The 27016-nt window shown below is 36.5% G+C and overlaps 1 long non-coding RNA gene across 10 annotated transcripts in view; it reads right to left on the bottom strand.

The window, feature by feature from the left end:
• Window positions 1–27016, bottom strand: part of LOC108400789 (uncharacterized) — a 292621-nt gene that overhangs the window by 207900 nt on the left and 57705 nt on the right. For 4 of the 10 annotated variants that reach the window (XR_012131197.1, XR_012131206.1, XR_012131208.1 and 1 more), the window contains one exon: window positions 1149–27016. The exons of 2 other annotated variants lie outside the window; for them this stretch is intronic. This is a non-coding gene — a long non-coding RNA (uncharacterized lncRNA). Of the gene's footprint in view, window positions 1–1148 lie in introns of those variants that run through there. 4 more of the 10 variants (XR_012131205.1, XR_012131213.1, XR_012131212.1 and 1 more) reach the window with 1 other exon arrangement.

Here is a 27016-nt window from a genome sequence, read left to right as displayed (position 1 = left end):
ACTGCCATAATAAAATACCATTAACTGGTTGGTTTAAATAACAGAAATATATTTTTTCACTGTCCCGTAAAAACACTAATCCTATCAGATAAAATACTATCACCTCATTTAACCTTCATTACATCCATAAAGGCCCTTTAACTAAATACAGTCACATTGGGCATTAAGAATTCAACATATGAATTTAGGAGAGACACAATGCATATCATAGGATACATGATTCTCATTTAATATAAAACTTGGAATGAATGCCATAACATGGAACTTTGATTTTTATAGCATATATTATAAAATGTTCTATATATTACACAATTATATTGAAATCTATATTAAATATATATTTAACATATTTGTAATAGAGAGGGAAAGCCATTTTTCAAACATAATGTGGGAATAAAATATTTAGTACATTTGAATTTTCCAGATGAGTACTAGAGACCCCAGATTTAACATTTCCGTAGCCAAAAATGAAACAAACCCAGAAAAACACAATCCCAAATATTCCAGATAACAGACCTTCTGTTTTACTGTTTTAACTGTTCATTATTGGATAATCTAGTATATTAAATTTCAAAGTTTCCTCTTACATCCAATTCTGAATCCATAAGATGTGGCCTAAGGGCCTGAAGTTTCATTTCTGGGAAAACAGTATGAATTCTGGAACTTTTAAATTTGTTGCTACAAGTCCCTTATTTGTGTGTGTGTGTGTGTGTGTGTGTGTGTAAACCTGCATACATATGTGTATTTTATTTATCTCACAGATCAAAGTTTTTTAAAATCCAGCAATATCTAAAGACTCACTATTTTAAAGTAATCAAGGTGCATTCAATTTAAATATTCCACAATTAAGAATTTTTACTAAATATACTGTATTTACTTTTAAAAAATTTTTTTATTAAGATATGATTCATATACACTCTTATGAAGGTTTCACATGAAAAAACACTGTGGTTACTACATTTACCCGTATTATCAAGTCCCCACCCATACCCCAATGCAGTCATTGTCCATCAGTACAGCAAGTTGCAGAGATCCACTATGTCTCTTCTCTGTGATACACTGTTCTCCCCATGATCCCCCACACCATGTGTACTAAACATAATACCCCTCAGTCCCCTTCTCCCTCCCTCCCCACCCGTCTTCCCACACCTCTCCTCTTTGGTAACCACTAGTTCATTCTTGGAGTCTCTGAGTCTGCCACCATTTTGTTCCTTTAGTTTTGCCTCATTGTTATACTCCACAAATGAGGGAAATGATTTGGCATTTGTCTTTCTCCGCCTGGCTTATTTCACTGAGCATAATGTCCTCCAGCTCCATCCATGTTGTTGCAAATGGTAGGATTTGTGTCTTTCATATGGCTGAATAGTATTCCATTGTATATATGAACCACATCTTCTTTATCCATTCATCTACAGATGGACACTTAGGTTGTTTCCATATCTTGGCTATTGTAAAAAGTGCAGCAATGAACATAGGGGTGCATATGTCTTTTTGAATCTGAGACGTTGCATTCTTTGGGTATATTCCAAGCAGCGGGATTCCAGGATCAAATGGTATTTCTATTTTTAGTTTTTTGAGAACCTCCACATTGCTTTCCACAATGGTTGAACTAGCTTACATTCCCACCAGCAGTGTAGGAGGGTTCCCCTTTCTCCGCATCCTTGCCAACATTTGTTGTTTTTAGTCTCTTCGATGCTGGCCATCTTTACTGGTGTGAGGTGATATCTCATTGTGGTTTTAATTTGCATTTCCCTGATGATTAGTGATGTAGAGCATCTTTTCATGTGTCTCTTGGACATCTGAATTTCTTCTTTGGAGAACCATCTCTTTATATCCTCTGCCCATTTGTTAATCGGGTTATTTGCTTTTTGGATGCTGAGGTGTGTAAGTTCTTTATATATTTTGGATGTTAAGCCCTTGTCGGATAGGTCATTTACAAATATATTCTCCCATACTGTAGGATGCCTTTTTATTTTGTTGATGTCCTTTGCCATACAAAAACTTTTTAGTTTGATGTAATCCCATGAGTTTATTTTTGCTTTTGTTCCCCTTTCTCAAGGAGATGCGTTCAGGAAGAAGTTGCTCATGCTTATATTCAGGAGATGTTTGCCTATGTTGTCTTCTAAGAGTTTTATGGTTTCATGACTTACATTCAAGTCTTTAATCCATTTCGAGTTTAATTCTGTGTATGGGGTTAAACAATAATCCAGTTTCATTCTCTTGCATGTAGCTGTCCAGTTTTGCCAACACCAGCTGTTGAAGAGGCTGTCATTTCCCCATTGTATGGCTCCTTTATCATGTATTAATTGACCAAATATGGTTGGGTTTATATTATGGCTCCCTAGTCTGTTCCATTGGACTATGGGTCTGTTCTTGTGCCAGTACCAAATTGTCTTGATTACTGTGGCTTTGTAGTAGAGCTTGAAGTTGGGGGGCTCAATTCCCCCTGCTTTATTCTACCTTCTCAGAATTGCTATGGCTATTTGAGGTCTTTTGTGGTTCCATATGACTTTTAGGATGATTTACTCTAGTTTGTTGAAGAATGCTGTTGGTATTTTGATAGGAATTACATTGAATCTATAGATTGCTTTAGGCAGGATGGCCATTTTGACAATATGAATTCTTCCTATCCATGAGCACAGGATGTGTTTCCACTTACTGGTATCTTCTTTAATTTCTCTTGAGTGTCTTGTAGTTTTCAGAGTAGGGGGTCTTTCACTTCCTTGGTTAGGTTTATTCCTAGGTATTTTATTCTTTTTGATGCAATTGTGAAGGGAATTGTTTTTCTGATTTCTCTCTCTGCTAGTTCATCGTTAGTATATAGGAATGCCACAGATTTCTGTGTATTAATTTTGTATACTACAAGTTTGCTGAATTCAGATATTATATCTACTAGTTTTGGAGTAGAGTCTTTAGGGTTTTTTATGTACAATACCATGTCATCACAAACAGGAAGTTTAACTTCTTCCTTACCAATCTGGATGCCTTTTATTTCTTTGTGTTGTCTGATTGCCGTGGCTAGGACCTCCAGTACTGTGTTGAATAGAAGTGGGGAGAGTGGGCATCCTTGCCTTGTCCCCAATCTTAAAAGAAAAGCTTTCAGCTTCTCACTGTTAAGTATAATGTTGGCTATGGGTTTGCATATATGGCCTTTATTATGTTGAGGTACTTGCCCTTTATACCCATTTTGTTGAGAGTTTTTATCATGAATTGATGTTGAATTTTGTCAAATGCTTTTTCAGCATCTATGGAGATTATTCTGTGGTTTTTGTCCTTTTTGTTAATGTGGTGGATGATATTGATGGATTTTCAAATGTTGTACCATCCTTGCATGCCTGGCATAAATCCAACTTGATCATGATAGATGATCTTTTTGCTGTATTTTTGAATTCGGTTTGCTAATATTTTGTTGAGTATTTTTGCATCTATGTTCATCAGGGATCTTGGTCTGTAAATTTCTTTTTTTATGGTGTCTTTGCCTAGTTTTATTATTAGAGTGATGCTGGCCTCATAGAATGAGTTTGGAAGTATTCCATCCTCTGCTATTTTTTGGAAAACTTTAAGGAGAATGGGTAGTAGGTCTTCACTAAATGTTTCATAAAATTCAGCGGTGAAACCATTGGTCCAGGAATTTTGTGCTTTGGTAGGTTTTTGATTACCAGTTCAATTTCATTGCTGGTAATTGGTTGTTCAGAAGTTCTGTTTCTTCCTTGGTCGGCCTTGGAAGGTTGTAATTTTCTAGAAAGTTGTCCATTTCTTCTAGGTTATCCAGTTTGTTAGCATATAATTTTTCATAGTGTTCTCTAATAATTCTTTGTGTTGCTATGGTGTCCACTGCGAATTTTCCTTTCTCCTTTCTAATTATGTTTATGTATGTAGACTCTCTTTTTTTCGGGGTAAGTCTGGCTATGGGTTTATCTATTTTGTTTATTTTCTCGAAGAAACAGCTCTTGCTTTCATTGATTCTTTCCATTCTTCTCAATTTTATTTATTTCTGCTCTAATCTTTATTATGTCCCTCTTTCTACTGACTTTGGGCCTCATTTGTTGTTCTTTTTTCTAGTTTCATTAATTTTGAGTTTAGACTGCTTATATGGGATTGTTCTTCTTTCTTGAGGTAGGCCTGTATTGCAATATAGTTTCCTCTTAGCACAGCCTTGGCTGCTTCCCACAGATTTTGTGGTGTTGAATTATTGTTGTTATTTGTCATCATATATTGCTTGATCTCAGTTTTTTATTTGGTCATTGATCCACTGGTTATTTAGGAGCATGTTGTGAAGCCTCCCTGTGTTTGTGGGCTTTTTCATTTTCTTTGCATAATTTATTTCTAGTTTCATACCTTTGTGGTCTGAGAAACTGGTTGGTACAATTTCAATCTTTTTGAATTTACTGAGGCTCTTTTTGTGGCCTATTATATGATCTATTCTTGAAAATGTTCCATGTGCACTTGAGAAGAATGTGTATTCTGTTGCTTTTGGGTGTAGAGTTCTGCAGATGTCTGTTAGGTCCGTCTGTTCTATTGGGTTGTTCAGTGTCTCTGTCTCCTTACCTATCTTCTATCTGGTCAATCTGTCCTTCAGTGTGAGTGGAGTGTTGAAGTCTCCTAGAATGAATGCATTATTCTATTTCCCCTCTTAATTCTGTTAGTATTTGTTTCACATATGTGGGTGCTCTTGTGTTTGGAGCATAGATATTTATAATGGTTATATCTTCTTGTTGGATTGACCCCTTTATCACTATGTAATGTCCTTTTTTGTCTCTTGTTACTTTCTTTGTTTTGAAGTCTATTTTGTCTGATACAAGTTCTGCAACTCCTGCTTTTTTCTCTCTTAGTTGCATGAAATATCTTTTTCCATCCCTTCACTTTTAGTCTGTGTACATCTTTGGGTTTCAAGTGAGTCCCTTATAGGCAGCATATAGATGGGTCTTGTTTTTTTATCCATTCAGCAACTCTCTGTCTTTTGATTGATGCATTCAGTCCATTTACATTTAGCGTGATTATCAATAGGTATGCACTTATTGTCATTGCAGGCTTTAGATTTGTGGTTACCAAAGGTTCAAGTTAATTTTCTTACTATCTAAGAGTCTAAGTTAACTCACTTAATATGCTGTTACAAACAGTCTAAAGGTTCTTTTCTTTTTCTCCTCCTTCTTCTTCCTCCTCCATTCTTTATGTATTAGGTATCATATTCTGTATTCTTTGCCTATCCCTTGATTGACTTTGGGGATAATTAGTTTAATTTTGTATTTGCTTAGTAATTAGCTGTTCTACTTTCTTTACTGTGGTTTTATTTCCTCTGGTGACAGTTATTAAACCTTAGGAACACTTCCATCTATAGAAGTCCCTCCAAAATAGACTGTAGAGATGGTTTGTGGGAGGTAAATTCTCTCAGCTTTTGCTTATCTGGAAATTCTTTAATCCCTCCTTCAAATTTATATGATAATCTTGCTGGATAAAGTAATCTTGGTTCCAGGCCCTTCTGCTTCATTGCATTAAAGACATCATGCCACTCCCTTCTGGCCTGTAAGGTTTCTGATTAGAAGTCTGATGTTAGACTGATGGGCTTTCCTTTGTATGTGATCTTATTTCTCTCTCTGGCTGCTTTTAATAGTCTGTCCTTATCCTTGATCTTTGCCAATTTTATTACTATATGTCTTGGTGTTGTCCTCCTTGGGTTCCTTGTGTTGGGAGATCTGTGGATCTCCATGCCTCAGAGACTATCTCCTTCCCCAGACTGGGGAAGTTTTCAGCAACTACCTCCTCAAAGACACTTTCTATCCCTTTCTCTTTCTCTTCTTCTCCTGGTATCCCTATAATGCGAATATTGTTCCATTTGGATTGGTCACACAGTTCTCTCAATAGTCTTTCATTCTTAGAGATCCTTTTTTCTCTCTGTGCCTCAGCTTCTTTTATTCCTCTTCTCTAGTTTCTATTTCATTTATCATCTCCTCCACTGTATCCAACCTGCTTTTAATACCCTCCATCATGCTCTTCAGTGATTGGACCTCCGACCTGAATTCATTCCTGAGTTCTTGGATATCTTTCCGTACCTCCATTAGCATGTTGATGATTTTTATTTTGAACTCCCTTTCAGGAAGTCATCAGGTCCATATCACTTAAACCTTTTCCAGAGTTATATTAATTTTACTCTGGACCAGGTTCCTTTGGCATTTCATATTTGTATATGGCACCCTTTAGTGTCCAGAAGCTCTACTCTAGAGCTTCTCAGCCCCTGAAGCAATGTCAGGGGTCATAGGGAGCAGTATTGGTGCCTAGGGGGAGGAAAGAGCTGTTCCCTGCTTCCCGGCTACTGCTCCACTGCCTCAACCAGTGGGCAGAGCACAGAGGTTTAAGCTCTTGTCCCAGAGCAGCTGGATATGGATCCCTTCTTTCCACAAGCAGCTGGAATCTCAGTCTCTCCAGGAATTCTGCCAGTATTAGCTTTCCAACCCAGTAATAATTTGAGTATCATGAAAGCACCATGAAAAGTAGGTTTGTGCTCCCAGAGCAGATCTCCAGAACTAGTTATTCAGCAGTCCCAGGCCTTCCACTCCCTCCCTGCTCCGTTTCTCTTCATCCCGCCAGTGAGCTGGGGTGGGGGAAGGGCTTGGGTCCCGCCTGGCCACAGCTTTGGTACTTTACCCTTCCGTGAGGTCTGCTCTTTTCTCCAGGTGTGTGCATTCTGATGCCGTCCTCTTTCCTGTTGCTCTCTCAGGAATAGTTGTGCCAACTACATTTTCTAATTGTATACTGTTTTAGGAGGAAGCCTCTGTCTCTCCTCTCACACTGCCATCTTTAATCCAATTAATGTACTCTATTTATGAGTATAAATTTGGATTTAACTTAGTCTTAAAGAAATGAATGGGAAACAAATTGTATTGCCATGATGATTATTATTGAAATACCATCATGTAAATATTCCTCAGTTCCATTGGGAGTAGTCTAATGCTATTTTTAATGTATGTACTTCCTTTTCTTCAGACTCTACATATTTCCATAATTGAAACTAAATAAAAGCAAATGATTTTGTATAGTCATAAGGATTTAATTTAACTTTCTCACTGCATTAAATTAATGCCATTTTATATATTTTCAATCTTTGTTTTGTTTATTCTGAGCTGCCTCATGATTAGCAATTTTTATAGCTATTTTGATATATTTTCTTTACTATTAGTGCGCTTAAGCGTAAGTGTAAATTGTATTTTACATATACAGTATTCATTTTTTAAGTAACATTTAAATATATATTAAAATATAGCATGTCTAAGCACATTTTGGAGTTTTGGAACATACTTGTTCTTCCCTTTCAAAGTTCAATATGTACAATTCCAGGAGCCCATAAATTAAAATTAAAAAGTATTGGTTTTTAATATTAACAAAGGGATTTGTTTAAGATAAGTAACATTGTTTTAAAAAAGAGAGATTTTGCAAATATTCTATGTGACATTTGACTAAAACTTACTACTTTTTTCTTTTAATAATTTCACTAGTGCTTTACTAAAATCTTATTATTGGTGAATAGAATTTGGCCTTAGCTTTTACTATGTCAACCCCAACTTGGTAGATAAAGGCACTTATATTCCAAGAAGATCACAAAGTAAGCTGTTACCTAAACTTCATGGACAGTGATTTAATAATAATACAGGTCTTTTGAGATTCCTTCATTGTCAATCATTGACAGAAGCAATGTGTATAGTAGAACATTTTTAACTTAGAGTCAGAAGTTTTGTTTCAATGAAATTTGGGAATATGTATCAAGTAACCAAACTATTCATATCCTCTGACTTAGTATATCGCCCTTGTGCCTTATTCTTAAATATGAAAATATTGTTATATTAAAACTATGTAAACTATTTTGTACAAAGATAGGAATCAAGGTATCATTTATGTTACAAACATCTTGTGAAAATTCAGTTTATATGACAAAATATTATGTTGTCCTAAAATGAGGTATGAAGCCTAACATTGTCTCAGATATTATGTGCTGCCTTGACATGTGACCAAATCCATATGGTAAAAGCAAAAGGGCCTTGAATGGCCTAACAAATTCTCCTCCCCATTTTGTCCCCCACGGATAGGTGTCCTAGTCAAATAACCCTCTTTCTGAGAGAAGTAGATGCAGTTCCTGCTTATCCCTGAGTAACAGGTTTCAGTTCCCTGCCAGCTCACAGTTATTCAAACAAACCAATGACATCCTCCTACAGAAACCAGGGGCACCTCACCCTCTTGATACTACAAAGTCTGTTTCCCACAGTTCCTGGTTGTTCATTCTAATCTCTAGGGAAACCTCATGCAGCCCCACATTGTGCAACATCCTCCTTCTTCAGGCTGTGAGTTTATGTGACTAATAAACTGCTATCAATCTCATCTGTCCAGTGTTGGGTGTTGTATGTTCACCCACCCCCATAACCCAAGAGTGGGAATCTCTCTCTCACCAATAGGGTAAAAGGAGGTGATTACAACAAAAAACTTACATATGAAAGATTTGTTGTTACATGGGAAAAAGAACATGTTATAATAACACATGAGAAATCAAAATGAAAACTGTATACAAAATACAAATTTAACTTTATCTTAAAAACATTAAAGGACAGGAAGGCAACAACTAATATATTAATATTAGTGTCCTTCCTGTAGTGAAAGTCTGTATTTTTCCTTCTTTCCTTATTTCTTTATCAATTATCTAAAATTTAATATGTAAGAACACTTTAAAATCAGAAGTCCTAGTTTTCTTAGCTATAAAAAGTATAACAGATAGTTAAACTTTCTTTATTCCCCATTTTATCTCCCAGTAAGGGGTATAATAGCCTTCCAGAGTCATTGCTAACCTCAATGCAGAGTATTTTGAGGCTACCTTATAAATTCTAATAGGCTAGATAATATAGACATTTTCACTGTTAATTATCACAGTAATAAACCAAGTTTTCTCCATTAACACAGCCATATTAGCTAACTGTAGGGAGACAGTTTCCCGTCTTCTAGGCTCTGCTAGCTCTACAAAAAGTTCCATTGTTAGGTAGGCTGACTTCAGCATTTCCCTTGTCTCTCAGCTTTTCAGTGTTACCCTCTGGATGTCCAGGCTTCCAGGTCTTTCTCAGACAAACCAAAAAGAGCCTTACTCCATGATGTGGTTTTTCCCTTCTCCTTCCCTATTTCCATCCCTTGACAAAATGTACTGAACTTTATTTTAGTCTCTGTAGTTCCTCCTTTCTGTTTTTCATGATAACAATCATAAAACTATCTAAATCATCTTCATAATGGCTTAAAATCTCTATTTTAAGCTTAAATCCCTGGTAAGATATGTGTATTTCAGCAATGCCTTTTTATAATCTAAACCCAAAGAAGTGACTCAAGTAGAAGTAACTTATTTTATTCTAAAATTATTACTCTATTATGACCCTGATTACCTGGTAGGAATTTATGGTACCAAAACTGATCAGTGGCACAAATAATTAAAGGTAGGAGGAACCTCTTATACTAACCCTGACCAACTATTACAAAGTCCCTCAAGGAGAAAATCAGGATAAAGTGTGAAAGACTTATACAGAGTTAGCTCCATAATCTGCCTGAGACAGACTGTGAAGTAAGGAGCTAAAGTGGTCAAACTTCTAAAATTATTACTACGTTATATTTTCACACAGTAAATTTAGAAAAACATACTGGGATAAGAGTTTAAAAACAAAAACTCTCTGTGAATTTAGTCACATACAAAAAATGTACCCTTAGAAATAAATGTTATTTATATTCTCATTTTCATTTTTACTTGTTATTCCTTCATCATGATGGATATCAGAAAGCTACATTTTTTTTTGAGAAGTTGCAGTTGTGTAAGAACTTGAGCATACACTGTGACTACATACAGCAGGGTCAATAACTAAAGCACTGAATGACCCTTTCTAATACTACTGGAAATACTGTTTCTCCCTTTGTGCCAGAATTCAGGTATATTCTTAAATAATTATTACTTGACATTTGGAATGAGCTGAGGTAGAAGCTATTTTTTTTTAAACTACTGATCATCAAAAGACTGTATCAGTAATTTTGAACATCTTAGGGTGCTTGTTTCCATCTAAGCTGTTTTATCTTACATAATTTTAGGTTAAAACTCTATTTTGACAGTCCTGAGCAATTATCATTTGCATTACAGATGTATGTGTTTCTTCACACAGGATAACTTAGTTCTGGAAAGGTAAGGTTAATAAGATGGATGGCGGATGAGAATATAGTTTTGAGATAGAGCAGGAACATGGGACAAACATCATGGTTTATTTTTCCCACCTATGATGAAAATGCCAAGATATATATAGTATAGTAAAAACAGGAGTGGCTGCACCTTAAGGCTAAGATTCCATTTTAAAAATCAGGGAAGTAGGAGGTAAGATTCCTCACATTTTTTTATAATTAGCCAGCAACTGACCCTATCTTAAAGCAGGGAAAGCAGTCCTAAGTGACATGTTTCCAGTACTTGAGAGTAACCATTATCTTACAGAAGAACAGGACCAAGAAATTCTTTGTGTTAACTTTATCTTACAGAATATCTAGAGGACTGACATGTATGATGATATGTCTCTCACCAGAGATAGACATCATGAGACCACATATCAAGCCCATGCCTCCCCAACCCCACTCTTTGCCCCATTCTTGAAGACCTTAAAAGACACAAATCCTAAGCCTTTAAGTGTGCCTCCTCTTTGAGGTTGCCTGCCTCTTTGACCATGTTCTTTCCCTTGAATAAAGACTTCTCACTGCTCAACTTACTGTGTTTTGTCTCTGTGCTCTTTCAGTAGTAAGTCTTTGTTAATTTGCTATTTCATTCAATTTTCTAGTCTTAAGCACAAGTTTTCACTCTCTCGGTTCTACTTCAGACAAATACAGAAGGGCTACTGAGATCTCTGATTTGGGCTTACCAGTTCCCATCATCCAGATGATCTGGACAGGACTGCAGGTGTGCAATCATGCTCTTTAGTAACCTGCCTGAAAATCTCCTTTCTTTGCCTTTGGGAAGTTCTTAGAACATAATCTCACTCCATCCAGTGCTCTGTGGCTCCCCCAAAACCTAGAGTGGTAGAGGCTTAGTCCCCATGCCTTGCAGATTCAAGCAGACACTGGATGCCAGGTGACTCTGGCTTCAGGAGTTGACAAGAGATCTGCCCTATGTTGAGCCGGAGTTCAATGAGTTACTTTTCCCTCCCTCTGTTCTTCCTTGTTCTCTGCTTCCTGCATGGCTGCTGCCATTCACTACTACTCTCACTTTAATGAATTCCTTCCTTACCTACACTTGTCCAACTGGTTCAAGAATTCCTTCTAGATCAGCATCAAGAACCCTCCCCCATCCAGGTTGAAGTTTCACCTAGTGTGCAGGGAGAGACTACCGCAGAAACAGCTGCCTGACAACTTGAGTAATAATAAGGTGCTGACTGAACTTAAGTGAATTGGGGAAACAAACAAGCTAAAAACTTTAGGGACCTATTCTGAGGTAAGCTACTACTAAATAAACTGTTTACTTCCCTTGAAAAAAACATTTAAAAAATAAAAAGACATCAAATCTGAGGAATTACGTGCCATCAGATATGACTTCCTCTTGATTTTCTTTTCTGAATGAGCATTTGCATTCATTCAGAGCTTGCAAATTAGCCTCTTTCTGTCTGCCTATCTTTATAGCTATGGGATGGGAATGAAGTCTCTCATCAATTATAACATATAGGCGAAGAGTCTGTTGGCTATTTATAATAATATTTTGGCTGATTTTCTTTTATAAAATAATATTTTACAAATAATTTTGTAAGGCATTAGGGAATGTATCTAAAATCAACAGAAGCAATTTTGGAAGGCATGCAAATATTTAACTTCAACTTTTGAGTTCCCAGGGATAGGGCCAACTGGAGATGGCCTGTATAATCTCTTTAACAGGAGATGGGGACGACCTTCAGATTCTTTATTTTCTAGTTCAAACACCAAAGTCACTATTAGCCTTCCATGCTTTCTAGAGTCAAGTGTCCCTAATATTAGTGATGTAAAGCCTTATATGCAGATGCCTTGAGCAGAATTGCAAAAGGTACCCTTGAATAAGACTTTAAACTTACAATAGAAACACAGGAGGAAGGAGGGAGTCCCTGATAAGAAAAAGGATTGGCCTAGAGGTGAAAGCTTTATGGTAGCATTTACTTTGCAAAGGTATCAGTCTTTTGTACAAGTTCAGCAATACTTATTAAACTAACCAGACACAGAGATAAACACATACATACATTTTGACATTAATTCAGCAGATATTTCTTCATCACTAATGAAGACCTTATCTGTTGGGTCATTTCAGCCTCTAATTATAGACTCACATTGTAATTCGGCTCTAAGCAAAGTGTTTATTAAGGCACAAAGACCTGTACTCTGTCCCAGTCTCAGGAACTGGGGCTAATATTAAAATTTTATCAAAGCTGGAAATTAGTCAACTTAGACTCATGCATGAAACAACCAACCAATAAATTTTAACAGGTCTTTCTTTGTTATTTTCTTAGATTTGCAACAGATTAGTATTTTGTTTTGCTTCTTAAGAATATGTAGGTGCATCTTGCTGAGTATTTCTTGAGGAAATCACCAATAATACCCTTGTGCTACACCACTTGTTAAATACTCTTACAAAAATAATCAATACTTACAATAACCAAGAAATGGAAGCAACCTAAGTGTCCATCAGTAGATGAATGGATAAAGAAGATGTGGTACATATACACAGTGGAATATTATTCAGCCATAAGAAGAAAACAAAACCATTTGTAACAACATGCTCAGTGAAATAAGCCAGGTGGAGAAAGACAAGTATCAAATGATTTCACTCATCTGAGGAGTATAACAACAAAGAAAAACTGAAGGAACAAAACAGCAGCAGACTCACAGAACCCAAGAATGGACTAACAGTTACCAAAGGGAAAGAGACTGGGGAGGATGGGTGGGAAGGGAGGGATAAGAGGGGAAATGGAGCATTACGATTAGCACACATAATGTAGTGGGGTGGGGACATGAGGAAGGCAGTATATACAGAGAAGACAAGTAATGGTTCTATAGCATCTTACTATGCTGATGGACAGTGACTGTAATGGGGTATGTGGGGGAGACTTGATAATAGGGGGAATCTAGTAACAATAATGTTGTTCAAGTAATTATATATTAATGATATCAGAAAAAAATCAATACTGCCATACACTTTGAGAGCGCTAGTGAAACTTTAAGTACATGAATTACTAGTTTCAGTTAAATTATTTAAATTTCCATTTACTTAGATGACAGAGTAACTAAGTAAACCTAGAGAAGCTCTCAGTGGAACCACATGTAAAATTTTAGTGTTAATGGCCAAGCCTAAAGTTTACACAAATCTCAAATCACAACTCCAGCTCATGCTTATTATGGAAATTCTGCACTTTCTTGCACTTCTGCACTTCAAGTTATCTTTAAGACTGAACAAGGAAGTGCTCAAATACCAAAGGCATGACACTTTTATGTTATTTATGGCCTGACCAGGGCAGGAAGTATCAGAAACCTCATGAGGATTCCCCTCCTCATGTTATTTTCAGCATTATTTTTCATGTCTTTAACGGTATGCATATTTCAGAGGATTTCTCAAAACCAAACAAACTTGAGTCTTTTTCACAAGCAAGTCCCAAACGTCCTCATGGTTATATTCTCTAAATTTTGTAAAAGCTAGGAGGAATTTATATCAGAAAGCCATTTCCTGATGTGTGAACTGGGTTCAATAAAATATCAAGAGATTTCCACGTATTTAAAAGGTTCTACATAAGTCTTACAGACATGAGCTGGAGAGAGCATTCAACTCAATGTACTTATCCCTATTCCTATTTGGCTAATAGCAGTTTTCTTCAATTCCATTAAAAATACCAAATCATAAAGATTCCAGTGGAAGGAGGCTATGGAGGAGTAGAACCAGGTTTAACCGTAAGAAATTATAAAGGCACAATGGCAATAACTTAGCAAAGGGATAATAAGTACAGTAATTCTAACCAAGACCAGTGTGAGCATGTATCTCCCCACTGGAGCGATGCAATGGTAAAGGAAAGACACACTGGAAAAATGATGCCCTCCCGGCAGGAAAAAGCATTTGCATACTAGGGCATGAGATGTTGGTCGTGGAGCACAAGCTGCAGAATTCCACCCCCACCTCCCTCTGACACTGTCTTTGTGCCCAACCGCACAATCATATGACAGTCTCTGCTTTTTATACACAACCCCAACTATCATCATAGTTCACATGCCCAAAGCCTAAAACAAGTCAGCATGTTCTGGATTTAAATATTGCTCTCTTTTTGAGTCTTCCATTTTATGTTCATTGGAAAGTCAGGAACTCTAAAGCTGTTTTAGAGTTCAGTATACTCTATACTGGAGAGACCAGTACACCCCTATTTTTATGAAGTAGAAAGCAATGGAAAGAAGAACAGAGTAGGAAAGGAACAGGTTTGGTGGTGACTACATGAATTTTGTGTACCACTTTTTCAGGCATATTAAATTTCAACGAACTGTTTACAAGGCTGACAGAAAAGAAATCTCCCACCAAATGTCCTGGTGTTTGTCAAAATTTACAAAGTATGATATCTCAAAACATGGAGACAAATATTTTTCCAACTATGTTAATGATAACAGAAACACACTGAATTATGTAAGAATTTCATATAGCTGTAGCTCAGCAAGAATTATCGTACTCTCTGTTCTACTCTCTGTTCTAACCCAGGTTGTCAACTGAGAGGTAGACAACTGTTGAATGTTGAAAGGTATATAAACAATCGTGTCTGATCTCTCCAATAACAGAGTACAGATGAAATGGTATACTTGGTTAGAGAATACATTACTTTGTGACCAGAATGCAAACGGAAAAGATTTACAGCAATTTCTCTCATACTATCCTCTTAGTTGGTCTGCAGGTTTGACCATTGCCATTCATGTTAAGAGGGGAAGTACTACCTAACACACTCAGGCTGCAATGCACACTTGGTTTAAAGAGCATACCTTTCTTTGCATAGCATTTTCTAGTAATATTCATCTTGATAACATTGCTACAGAAAAATTTAGAGATGCATGTTTTAGTATATTTCATCTTTAAAACCAACATAGCATAAGAGAGAATAAATCTATTCTAGACTGAGAGTCGGCAAATGATAGCACGCAGACCAAATTAAGCCCAATGCCTGCTTTTATTAAACTTTTATTAGAGCACAGCTACATTTGTTTATGTAGTTAATATGTCTGCTCTCACAATACAACAACAGAATTGGGTAGCTGAGACAGAAACAATATAGCCTACAAAACTAAAAATATTTTACTACCTGCCCTTTACAGAAAAAGTTGGTGGACCCTTGTTTTAGATGCAACTTTGTTATTTATTACCTGTCTGATCTTGAGCAAGCCACTTGACCTACCACATTTCTCTGGGAAAATTAAAGCTACTGACTTCGTACAGCTTTTGTGAGGATTGTATGAGATAAAACCAATGACGCATTCATCCCAAGACTGGATGCATAGTGAACTAGTATTACAAAGACAATAAAAAGTTGATCCTGACTCTTTTAGCACATTGTTGAACTCCTTCAGAGAAGCTTGTGAAAACCTTTTGCGTAGTAGCTACTGGCAGTTAAAATAGGAGAGGTGAAAAACAATTTTTAAAAATCTTTAATGTGTTTAGTCAGGAGGAAAAAGGCAGGAGTAGAGGAGACACGTGAAAACAGAGGCATATGTGGTGCTGGGCTGGCATTTCTTTTGCTCTTCCTGGATTTGCAGATTCATCCCTGTGACTTTTATTTGTTACAAGGCATCCTGAGTGACACAGAGTACCAAGAAAGAGTACCCCAAACCACACAACTAAGAGTGTTTTGTGATGCTTTAGTTCGGTGGATTGTGTTCATCACTAAAGTCAGTGACAGTGGAAAAATGCTAGAAAGATACAGTTGTTTTAGGATAGAAAGGATATATAGATGTTTAAAATCTTAGAACAAAAACAAAACCTGCCACCCTAAACCTAATAAACCACCTCTTAATACAAATGGGAATCGCTCAATTAATATTCCTACACAAATACACATCCTCTGTGGTTCTCAAACTGTTTTTTCCCCACCCTCCACCTCTCAAGGAACATTTGGTAAAGTCTGGAGATATTTTTAGTTGTCACAAATGGGTGGGTAGGAGGGTGTTACTGGCATCTAGTTTTATTTTATCCTAAGGACAATTGGAATCATTGACAGATATTAAAGAGAGAGACATGATCTGGTATGCACTTTGGCAGTGCCATTCAGAGAAAAAAACATGGACACTGATAGAGGAAGAGAAACTGTAAACCCAAAATAGGAGGCAGTTGAATTACAGCAGTTGAACAAAGATCATGACCTAGAATAAGGTGGTAAAAGAAGAAGATGGGATAAAAGAAGATTTGGGAAGTGCTTAGGAGGAAAAATGGAAAGGAATTGATAATTGACTTGGATATAGTGAGTGAGGGCAGAATTCAAGGATGATGCAATTTTCTGGCTTAGGCAAGTGAGTGGCACAAGATCATGAGTATAATTCTGGATGTATTTTGAAGTCATTGTGAGACAACTGTTTGATAGGAAGTTGAATATGTGCACTTCCCAGCTCCTCTCCTCCCTCAGTCCAAGTCCAAGATGACCCTGTGCATTAGTATTTAACTATACAACATAAATGAGAAGCAGAAAAAGAGAAGGAACTCACTTACATAACTACAAATGCATATATTCAGTTTTTGTCTCACCATCCTTTCATGCCTAGCCCAGAAGTAGGGCTTGACTATACAACCAGGAGAAGTGACAGGGAGTTATGCACTGGCTCAAGAAAAACTTATGCTGTAACAGGAGCACTTTTATTATTCAAGAAGAATAAATCATGCAAATCAATGTTTTGTTTATTTTTGAACATGATGTTTAATCGTACATAGCATAGTATACGGCATCCCATTGACTGGTTATGGAATGCATTCCAACCCATATAATTTTAAAAAGTTTCTAGGATTATGTGTGAAGACATTTAACCAAGACAGAGCTAGATTCTGAGACTTATGGATCACTACTTCAGAACTTCCTCTAGACAGACTGATGTTAACCCACTAATGACGTTTTTTTAAGAGAAGTGGTTAATCACTTATGAATTCCCTAACAGTAATATCAAGCAGTTCATACTTGTGCACAAAGATAGCATGTTAGAATTTTAAAATCCTTCCTCCAAATCAAGAGATATACTGGCAAGCCCATCTTCTTATTTGTCAGTTTTAGTGCCCTACAAATAAAGGAAGTAAGGTTTGTTTGGCATGATTTGGTTTCTGCTGAAACTAAGGGGCTTAAGATAATTCACATTTAGTTTTTGAATATGTGCAAACAATCAGTTTATCAGTCTAGAATTTTGTCTTGGACTATCTTGTTATTCCCCACCTTCCAGCACACTCTTTTTTCCCAATGGCAGTTTATCTGTGGATAATTTCACCTTATTTTCTCCCTTCTATGCTCTCAACTGAACAAGAAGACTCAGAAACCTTTCCAGGAATTATATTTCCAGAATCCCTGCCAGCAGTTTCCACTTTAGACATAAGAAGTCATGTGAAATTTAGGAGAGTAAAAGAAAAGGAAGCATATGCCCTATTTTTGGTCCTCTGGAAACTAGAGTAGAAGGCCCATGACCTTCAGCAGACATGAGATTTTAGCAGCCTCTATCTACTTACTTCCCCTGAAAACTACCCATTTTGGTGCTGGAGGCAGCTGTGATCATTGTCAGCAATTTCTTACAATCTCTTAAATTTCCTTACTTTCTAAAAGCTGCAAACCTGAGGTTTAGAGGTACCTCACCTCCTGCCCTTTGAATAGTTCTACAAGCACCTAATTTCTGTCTTAAATTCTTTAATGCCTGAAATATGCAGAGCGGCCTCTGTTTTTCCAACTGACAAATTTCCCATGTTAAACAGTGTGAGAAGTAGTATTGCATGGTAACTGACAACATGGGCTTCTTTCTTTCTTTTTTATTTAGACTTCTTCCATCAGAAACTTTATTTTGCAGTGAATAAAATAAAATAATTTTTTCTACTATATTCCTACCTTAGCCCTAAACTAGAAATAATCAGACATGGAAAAGACATTTAGGACTAGTCAAGAGTAAGAAGAGTGGCTATTTATATAAGAAGGGGGAAATGTCATAAAGTAATTTTATTATCTGTAATGGTGAAGATTTTCGGTCTTTCAAAGGCAGAAAGAAATATGACATTTAAGAAAAACCACTTTTTCTCAAAACATGGACATTTTTGATGCAGAAATAGGTGAATTGCTGCCAGATTCTACTTAAAATGCCAAAGCACCCAGAGAATTGTTAGCTGGGTATTTCAGTGTCACTCCTATGCAAGTAACATTCTCCTCTGGAGTGTCAGACCTGTCTCTGTTCAGTGCTTGGAAAAACTAAATTATGGAAAGTTTCAGAGGAACCAGGACAGACAAAATGACCACTTGCTGCTCTTTAATTTTACATTCCATTCTTAAATTCCATTTAAAAAACCAAAACAGAAGTGAGACTTTGTGTTTTTCTTCCCAATATGTACCAGCTTTTGCACATTAAGAAGAGAAAAACTCAAAATATGAAGGCAAGTAGCTTACTAAGAGAGCTGAGCATCACTTATTTGAAAAGCCCATGGTACATTTTGTGGTTTGGGTTTGAAGGTGTTAATTTCCTCCCTAAACATCATTTTCTACTAATCTTCTTGCACATTCTGTAAAGGAAAAAAAAAATTTTTAAGGAGAAAATGAATACTAAGAATCAAAGACACAAAGAATGAAGTTTTTTGTAATAGAAGTATAATCAATATCTATTAGTTTCAGGTGTGCATCCATATTGATTAGGTATTTTTATATATTATGAAGTGGTAATCCCCATAATAAATCTCGTTACCAATTGTCACCATGCAAAGTTATTACAATAGTATTGACTTAATTCTCTATTCATCTCCATGACTTGTTTATTTTATAACTGGGAGTTTCCCCTTTCCCAATTCTCCTCCACACTCTCCTCTCCCTACTCTGGTAACCACTAGTTTATTTCTTCTGTCTATAAGTCTGTTTTTGAAGAAGTAACTTTTATTTCTTTCTGCTTGGTTATTTATTTTTATTCTGCTCTCAAATTAAATGAAAGAAAATCTAGCATATTAGACTTGCTTGCTTATTTTAAAATCAGTTATAGTTGCTGAATTTTATACTTTGGGTTTTAGAGGCTTGATATCTTTTCTGTGTGTACATTATTCCTAAAATAACCATGTAGAAGAATCACATTTATTCAACTGGGTTGGATACAAATATGAATAAGCCTTAATTCTTCCCCCTAAGGAGCTCAGACTTTGTCAATCTAGGCAATAGATCTTACTGTGCCATGGTTCCTATGCCTTTTCTTCAGCAGTCTTGACAAAAATATACCTAAGGGCAAGAAATAAATTTTCTGGCCTAAAGTCACATATGTATAAAGAAAGGGAACAAAAAAGCACTGGACTCATCAAATCTTTAGAGTTCTCCCACAAAACTCACACTGCCAGACCCACCAGCAAAAATGACTAATGGAGTCATTAGTCCAAGCAAAACACGGGACAGCCTGTTAGATCTCTTTGTTGGCAAGTGCACTACAGACTTTACAAGAATGCATGCAGTTAGTTCAAGAGATATTTGCTGTTTCCCAGGGAGCTACTGACTGACTGTTCTGAAATGGTCACTTCTTCCTAGCTATACTAGCCAGAAGCAGATGGCTTCTTCTTCCCACACTTAGTTCACCTGGATGGATGGAACAGCTGAGGGCCTTGGCCTTCAGGACTCATGAACAATTTGAGAATTGAACATTGAACTTCTCATTTTTATTTTCACATTCTATATTATCCATTATCTCCAGACCCATGTAAGCACGTATTATGGGTTAAAGTAGCAACTTGTACTACTCTTAGGGGTTTCTCCAAGACTCTCCACACATTTCCATGAGGAGCTGGTGGGAAATTGTAATTGTCCTGTATCAAAGGAGGACCTGCCACCTCTCAAATATCACCTTTCAATGGGACTTTTAGACTTTTGAAGCTGCTTTCCCAGTATTTCCTATCCCCTTTCCTGCTATCATTCATTTCCCTTTATAGTATTTATTGCTGTCTAACAGACTGTAAGAAGTCCATTTTGTTTATAAACTGTTATTCTCCACTAGAATATAAGTGGAACCCTGAGGTCTATGTCTGTTTTGTTCATTGCTATATCCCTAGCACCTACATTAGTGGCTGGCCTATAGGAGTGTTAAATCAATATTTGTTCAAGGACTTCTATAAATAATCTTATACTGAAAATAAATGTGAACATACAGCATATGATTTATGAACCTGAGAAAGAGTCAATAAGACTGTGGACCTATTTCAAGAACTTTGAGGCAGCATATGGTGTAATTGTTAACTGCATGACCTATGAACTCAAACTGTTGAGTTCAAGTTCCTGCTCCACTAGTACTTGATGTGTTACCCTATCTAACCTCTGTTTTCTTTCTGTGAAATGAAGATGAGGATGTCTTTATGGCTTCCCCTATAGGGCTGTTTTGAATATTAATGAAATATACATTGTATGTATGGCAATATTGCTACTATTTTTATTTATTTCCACTTAATGCAGTCTCGGTATACGGCCAAGCTATACTTACAATAGCTCCTTTCATTTCAATAGAGCAAATATTTTAGTAGGTATCTGCCAGTCATTACAGTGAGTGAGGAACCTCCTGTTCCTCATCTTTATCTCAACTGCCAGACTGATGCTTACATTCTGGAATCAGTGACCTAGCAGGTGGCCTCTTTCATGTCCTTTATAGCTTCAGAAAAGATGGTATTTTCTTCCTAGTAACCACCTCTCCCAAGCCACCTTCCTCACCCAAAAAAATCTAGTTATAGAATTACATAGATAAAAGAAATTTCTTTTAGATTTCATTGAGGTCTTTCTCTCACCAACAACTGTTCTTCTCTTCCCACCTTCCACAATCTCCCTGGAAAGGGAGTCAAGCAGCCTGTATTTCATCTCTTGAAGTTGCCCTCCACCCCTGTACAAAGGAATGTGTCTCATATATGCACAGTATGTGTTGTTAGAAAGCCCCACCTCACTGAATTAAGTTTAGCCACTGTCTTAGTTCTGAATTCTAGAGTTACCCAAAGTAAGATGGCTCCACTTTCCATGTCACACTCATGGAATATTTAAGATAACCTAGACTCTTCTTCCCTGATGAAACATCCATGGTCCTTGTGACCACACCTCATAAGGCAAAATTTCTAGATCCTTCTTTATCCTGCCTACCTCCTTTATAATTTTTTCACTTCAACAATGAATATTTGAATTATGATCCCATGACATGCCCCTCAACTGTAAATGCGGCATGACCTGTACTATGCCCTAGAATTTGACCATCTAGGCTTTGAAAATCCAACTTGTTTGAAAGCTACATGGGCTTTTACAAACAATTTTAGAAAATCTATCACACTATTAGCCAAGAGCAAGGTTGTGGTTAAGTAAAATCCCCACATCTGTTTCATGTGAGTGGCTGTCAACTCAGGTTTTCTGGTTTCTTTATGAACTTGGATCAGTGCTCTGTTTTCTTCAGATGGTCCAGAGATGTGCTAGACTCACCCATGATTTTCTCTTGGCAATCTGTGCACTGTAGTTCAGCTACAGAATTGTTCTTAAGAAGCCCAACCCATAGCTTTGGAGTCAGGAAAAGACAAACCTGAGATAAGTCTGAAGGGACAAAATGGAAAGTCCAAATTAGCATAAAGAACTTAGTAATTATGCATGATCTTAGATGATTTTAGAAATTCTATCATATAGAAATGTAAAGTTCAAAATTTGTTCTGTCCGGTCATTCTTACCCTCAAGTCCATGAATATACTTAAGGAAGTCAATGACCTTTTACAAAGGCATACAAAATTTAATGCAAAGTGTATTCATAATTTTTCTGGGGAGAGTATAGATTTCATCAGACTCTTAAAGGGGCCCATAACCACTATCAATCCCCTTATTTTAGAAAGAGAATATTTGAACCCTGGAGGTATTCAGAAAATAGAAAATACCCAAGGCTACATAGAATAACTGACAGGTAACAAAGTATGAACTAATCAAGGTCCTCCCGATACCAGCCCAAGATCCTACCATTGTCACATGTAATTACAGGAAAACATTACTAAGTTAAAAAAAAAATGTGTATGTAAGATATATATATATATGCAAATGAATATGTATATTTAATACATGCCTGTCTTATATATCTTAAAACTTGTATTGCTCTATTTATAATGGCATATTCAAATCTCTTATTGAAAATGATCATAGGCATTGCTAATTTACCACAGACATAGCTGAAAACACGGCAACTGATACAGGGTAGCAAATAAAGTCTTCTCATAGACATTATATAATAGCCTTCTTTGTGATTTCCAACTGATGGCTGGGACATTGTAAACCTCAGAGTAAAATCTGTACTTTAAAAGATCAAAGTGAGTATTTAAAAATAATCAGCTCTGTTTCATTTGTGTATATGGCACACAGGGTTGAGAACCATGAGAATAATGTCACATTTTTCTAAGTTAAGAGTGGGTGTCTTTTCTATAGGGAAGGAGTGAATAACAATCCTGTAGTATTTGCAATTTACTAATTTAACAATGCTATTCAACAAGAGGGTAAATTTTGCGTTTCTTGGTTTTTCATGCTGGTTTGAGTTTTTAAATATTATATTGTTCCATTGTAAACTTCATGTTTCTATTACCTACTTTGAAAAGCATAAGCACCAATAATATTATTTAATGTAACTTAAGGTATATTGGGCTTCAGAACACTAAGTTATAGTATCACCTAAGGAAAAAATAGTTCATAAGTCAATCAGAGGATTGTGTAATATATGATTTGGGAAGAAATGGATAGATATTTACTTGACTGTGGCCTCTTGTTTCATAAATGGGGAGACAGATGCCCAAAGAAATAATGTGACCTAATTTAACAAAATTACAATAAAAATTAACATCAGCAATGAAATGGGAAACCAGGAAGTTTTGCATTCCCATGAACTTCCTGGAAGTCTAGAACCATAATAATTCTAACAGTTGTAGCTTGTTTAGTCTTTCAGGTTATAACTGAAGGAATAAAAACAATATCATTGGCATTTATCTTATCTTAGTCTTTTATTATTATAGTGAAGTCAGAATTATCCAATCCCTCAAAATGGGCTTCATTTCAAGAGGATATTCACCACAAATAGTAAATTTTTTAGTCTTTTTGATACTTACTTGAACATATATTCAAAGTTTCTGAAATATGTATGATCTTAGATCATATGGAAAAATCATACTTTATCAGTAATGGAAAGAATATTAAAGACTGATCATCCAAACCAAGGACTTTATTTTTACAGATGTGGTAATTGAAATATCAAACAGTTGCAGTAACAGTAAAAGTGACTTAAAGTCACAATAGGCCCAACTCACTTACTATCCCTCCCAGAAATTTCTTTAGAGAATTTGTGCTTTTTGTCCCTTCAAATCTGAGCTCTATAGGAAGAGCTTTATTAAAATTCAAGCAGAGCTGCTCCCTGGTCACTTCGTCCTCCAGGTTTCAAGACAACAGCAGACAAGGAAAGAAGTCATTATTCTGCAGGAGTATTTGATCCGAATCATCAAGGGCTGCTGTTACGCAGTGAGTGCAGGAATGACTGCATTTGTCACCCAACCAATTCACCTGGCTCTCTGGGTTTCAGACCTTGCAGGGAGTAGAGTCTGGGTTCTTAGCAATTAATCCATCTATACCAGTAGAGATGCAAGACAAGGATGAGTGAAACCTAGAATTAATAGTAGAGGAAGGAAAAGATGAGTTTTAGTTGGGCCCTCAGGATCCACTGCAATGACAGAGGCATTGACCAGAATCTCAAAGGAGGTTTCCCCACAATTTATATGAACCAGGTATACTTGGCGGTTTGAGGGGTAAACTACGGTGAACTGCCTAGATTATTTTTCGGGATTGAGGCACTTGTTTCTCCAGTTTCTGACACTGCAAGATGAGTCCTCTCCAAAGATTAGCCTTAACAGAAGAGACCCAACTTGCCTAATGTGATTTCCCCCTTCCAAGGGCAGCATGCATTCAACAAGTGATTCATCCAGGAGTATAGAGACCTGGTTTCCCCTTATCAAAATTAGAACTAATCGGTATGGTGTTCCCAGTTCCAGAGTGTCCCCATGGGATTGGCTGAGGTTTTTGCTGAGACTTCATTGTAATCTTTTTTCTCTGCACTATCCCATCCCACTTCATGTGTTCCTACTGATTCCGACTCCACTCTCCACTAAACCTCTCTTCTGGGAAACTAACTTTCAAAAGTTTCCCATCTGGTAAGTCCTAGAAAAGTATTAAATACAAGTTTCCTGATGTCCAGGCAAGTCAATACAAGGCCCTCCTCACTTATCATTTCTCTAAATTGAATCTGAAATATGGAATTTTGTGCTTATATTGAAAAGCCATAGGAAGCTCTTCATAGTATCATTTTATCATTTTGTCGGAGGTCTAAGTGACCTGAATATCTCAGAGAGATGTGTGTTTGACACAGCTAGCCAGTTCTGATAGAACAGGAGTACAGTGGAGGATTCTGTGCACAGGAGATGAGCGGGTATTGAGAGAGAAGCAGCAAGGAGATGAAGACATCTGCATGGAGCGAATGACCCTAACCAGGCTTAAATAATTGCATTTTAAGTAATGGAATTTGATTGAAATTGACACAGTTAAAGGATTTAATTTGGAATAAATTTATCTAAAAACCTTCAGGTAAAGTGTTTAATTTCCTAACAAGTGTGTTTATTCCTGTGTTTAATTAAAATGCACACACACACACAAAATGTCTTGAGCACACATTGGCAGTATTATTTTCACTTATTCTGAACAACAAAAATATGTCTAAATCTAACATAGAAATCAAGGTATTTGAGATCTTAGAGATACACCTCTTTTCATCATTTCCTGTTGTAAAGTTCCTCTACCTAATATATTGAAGTATGTTATATTTGATACTTAGTTGAGCAGAGTTCTTAAATAGTTTTGATAAAAATATGGTGACTACTTCCAATAAATGATTAACATTGTTTTACTTCTTTTAATGAAATTTGAGAACAAAGTGGGACATTTTTCAATAAAGAATAGCTTAAACCCCTCTGGATACTCAGTGACAACTCTCCACTTCTCCATTTTACAATTTTTACACTCACTGATAAACCCCTGGGCCCACTGGACAGTAAGTACTTGAGAATTTATTTAGAAATGATCAATGTTTCTACCTTTCTACATTTTCTCTTGCAAATACATCCATTAAGCTTAAGCAGATGAGCTGGGAGAAATTCATAGAAAAATATAAAGAAAAATTAAACTATTTGCTCTTTTTCACATAAGATGGAAAAGTAGAACACAGAATTGAAATATTTTCTTTCATTCACAGAATAAATAAGGATTCTGAGGGTCCCAGACATAACAACACACTGATGGAGACAAGATGTAGCACACTGAGAAAGCCAAACATTTCAATCCTGCGCAATGTCATTCCACACAGACAGATGCTTCTTCTGTGGGGAAGTCTCTTGCTCCTATCCCAAATCACTATAAATTGAGGAGTTAAACTAGAAGAGGAAAGGTTGAGAATATGCAGGAATGAGAGGAAAAGAGAATGAAGGTAAAGTCTGTGTTAGAGTATAAAATATGCAGCCTGAAATACTTTAAAACTTTAATATAAGTCAATGGAGCTCATTATTAACTTGCATAATATGAATACCTGAATAATATTACAAAAAGATAAGTAGAAGTTTTCAACTTCGCCTTCCTCATGATAACAGTGTGAGCAAAGTGTCTGTTTTATACACATGTATGTTTGGGACAGAGGGATGGTTTATCAGAATGAAATGAAATGGAAAGGCAGAAGGAAAAAACTACATGGGTAGGCAACAAAGCCATTTAAAGAACTGCAAATACATCCTTGGAAGAACTGAGAAAGTACTCACAAATTATTTTCTGCACAGCTGAATTTTTCTTATGGAACTGGTTGAGAAAGCCTGCTTTAGAAAGGAACTTCAGGTTAAAAGCAATAACTTCTCTATAAGATGCATATCAGGAACTATGATTAGCAGGTTCCCACAGCCCTGAGTGCTTGGCACAGTACACAGCATCCAATAAAGATTTGTTGAACTGATAAATGAATGACTCAGGACTAGTGAATCTATCCAGAATAACCTAAACGCTAAAAGTCAGGGTCCTAATGTAAACAAACAGCAAAGAGCACCTGATAAGGATTCATTTGTATTTTAACTGTTCATAGAAATATATTAGTGACACCTTGCTGGTATGAAACAATGGCTACATTATGTTCCATCATTCCCTCTTTCTGCAGAAAGGCTTAGCTGTATACCTGGACTATATAAGCTGGAACACAGTATACCATATGAGACAAGGGACACTTTTCAGAGAATAGAGCAGGAGAAAACCCCAAACCCTGTGGTTTGCCTTAGATATATACCTGTCGTATTTTTATTTTGGAGCTTACCACATTGTGGTGGGGGCAAGTTCAACGCTTGGTCTTACGACATTTCTGAATTACTCACTGCTTTCTGTTTAACCCCAGCTATCAAAAGCTTCCAGTAAAACTTCCTGTTGTTTCAATTGTCAGATACAGTCTGATAAGAGCAAGTTGAAGAGTCACAGAAGGCCATGTTCTGCTTCTCACCTCTGATAAATAGGAATTCATCTACATGAAGCATGCAGTGGTATATAAAACAAACCACAATGAAACTGTCAAGAAGTTGCTGCAATCTTTTAATGTTCTGTGTTATACAAACTTCTCTCCTCATATTTTGGAGTCCAGCAATAATTATTCTTTCCTTCAGCATCTACTCCTCTGTTCCAACTAGCCTATGGATTCTTGAACCTTCAAGATGGCATGGATCTGCAAGAGGTGACACACCTGGGTT

This window comes from Manis javanica, chromosome 1 (genome assembly GCF_040802235.1).
Source record: "Manis javanica isolate MJ-LG chromosome 1, MJ_LKY, whole genome shotgun sequence".
NCBI lineage: Eukaryota > Metazoa > Chordata > Mammalia > Pholidota > Manidae > Manis > Manis javanica.
This window is presented reverse-complemented; position numbering and strand designations above follow the sequence as displayed.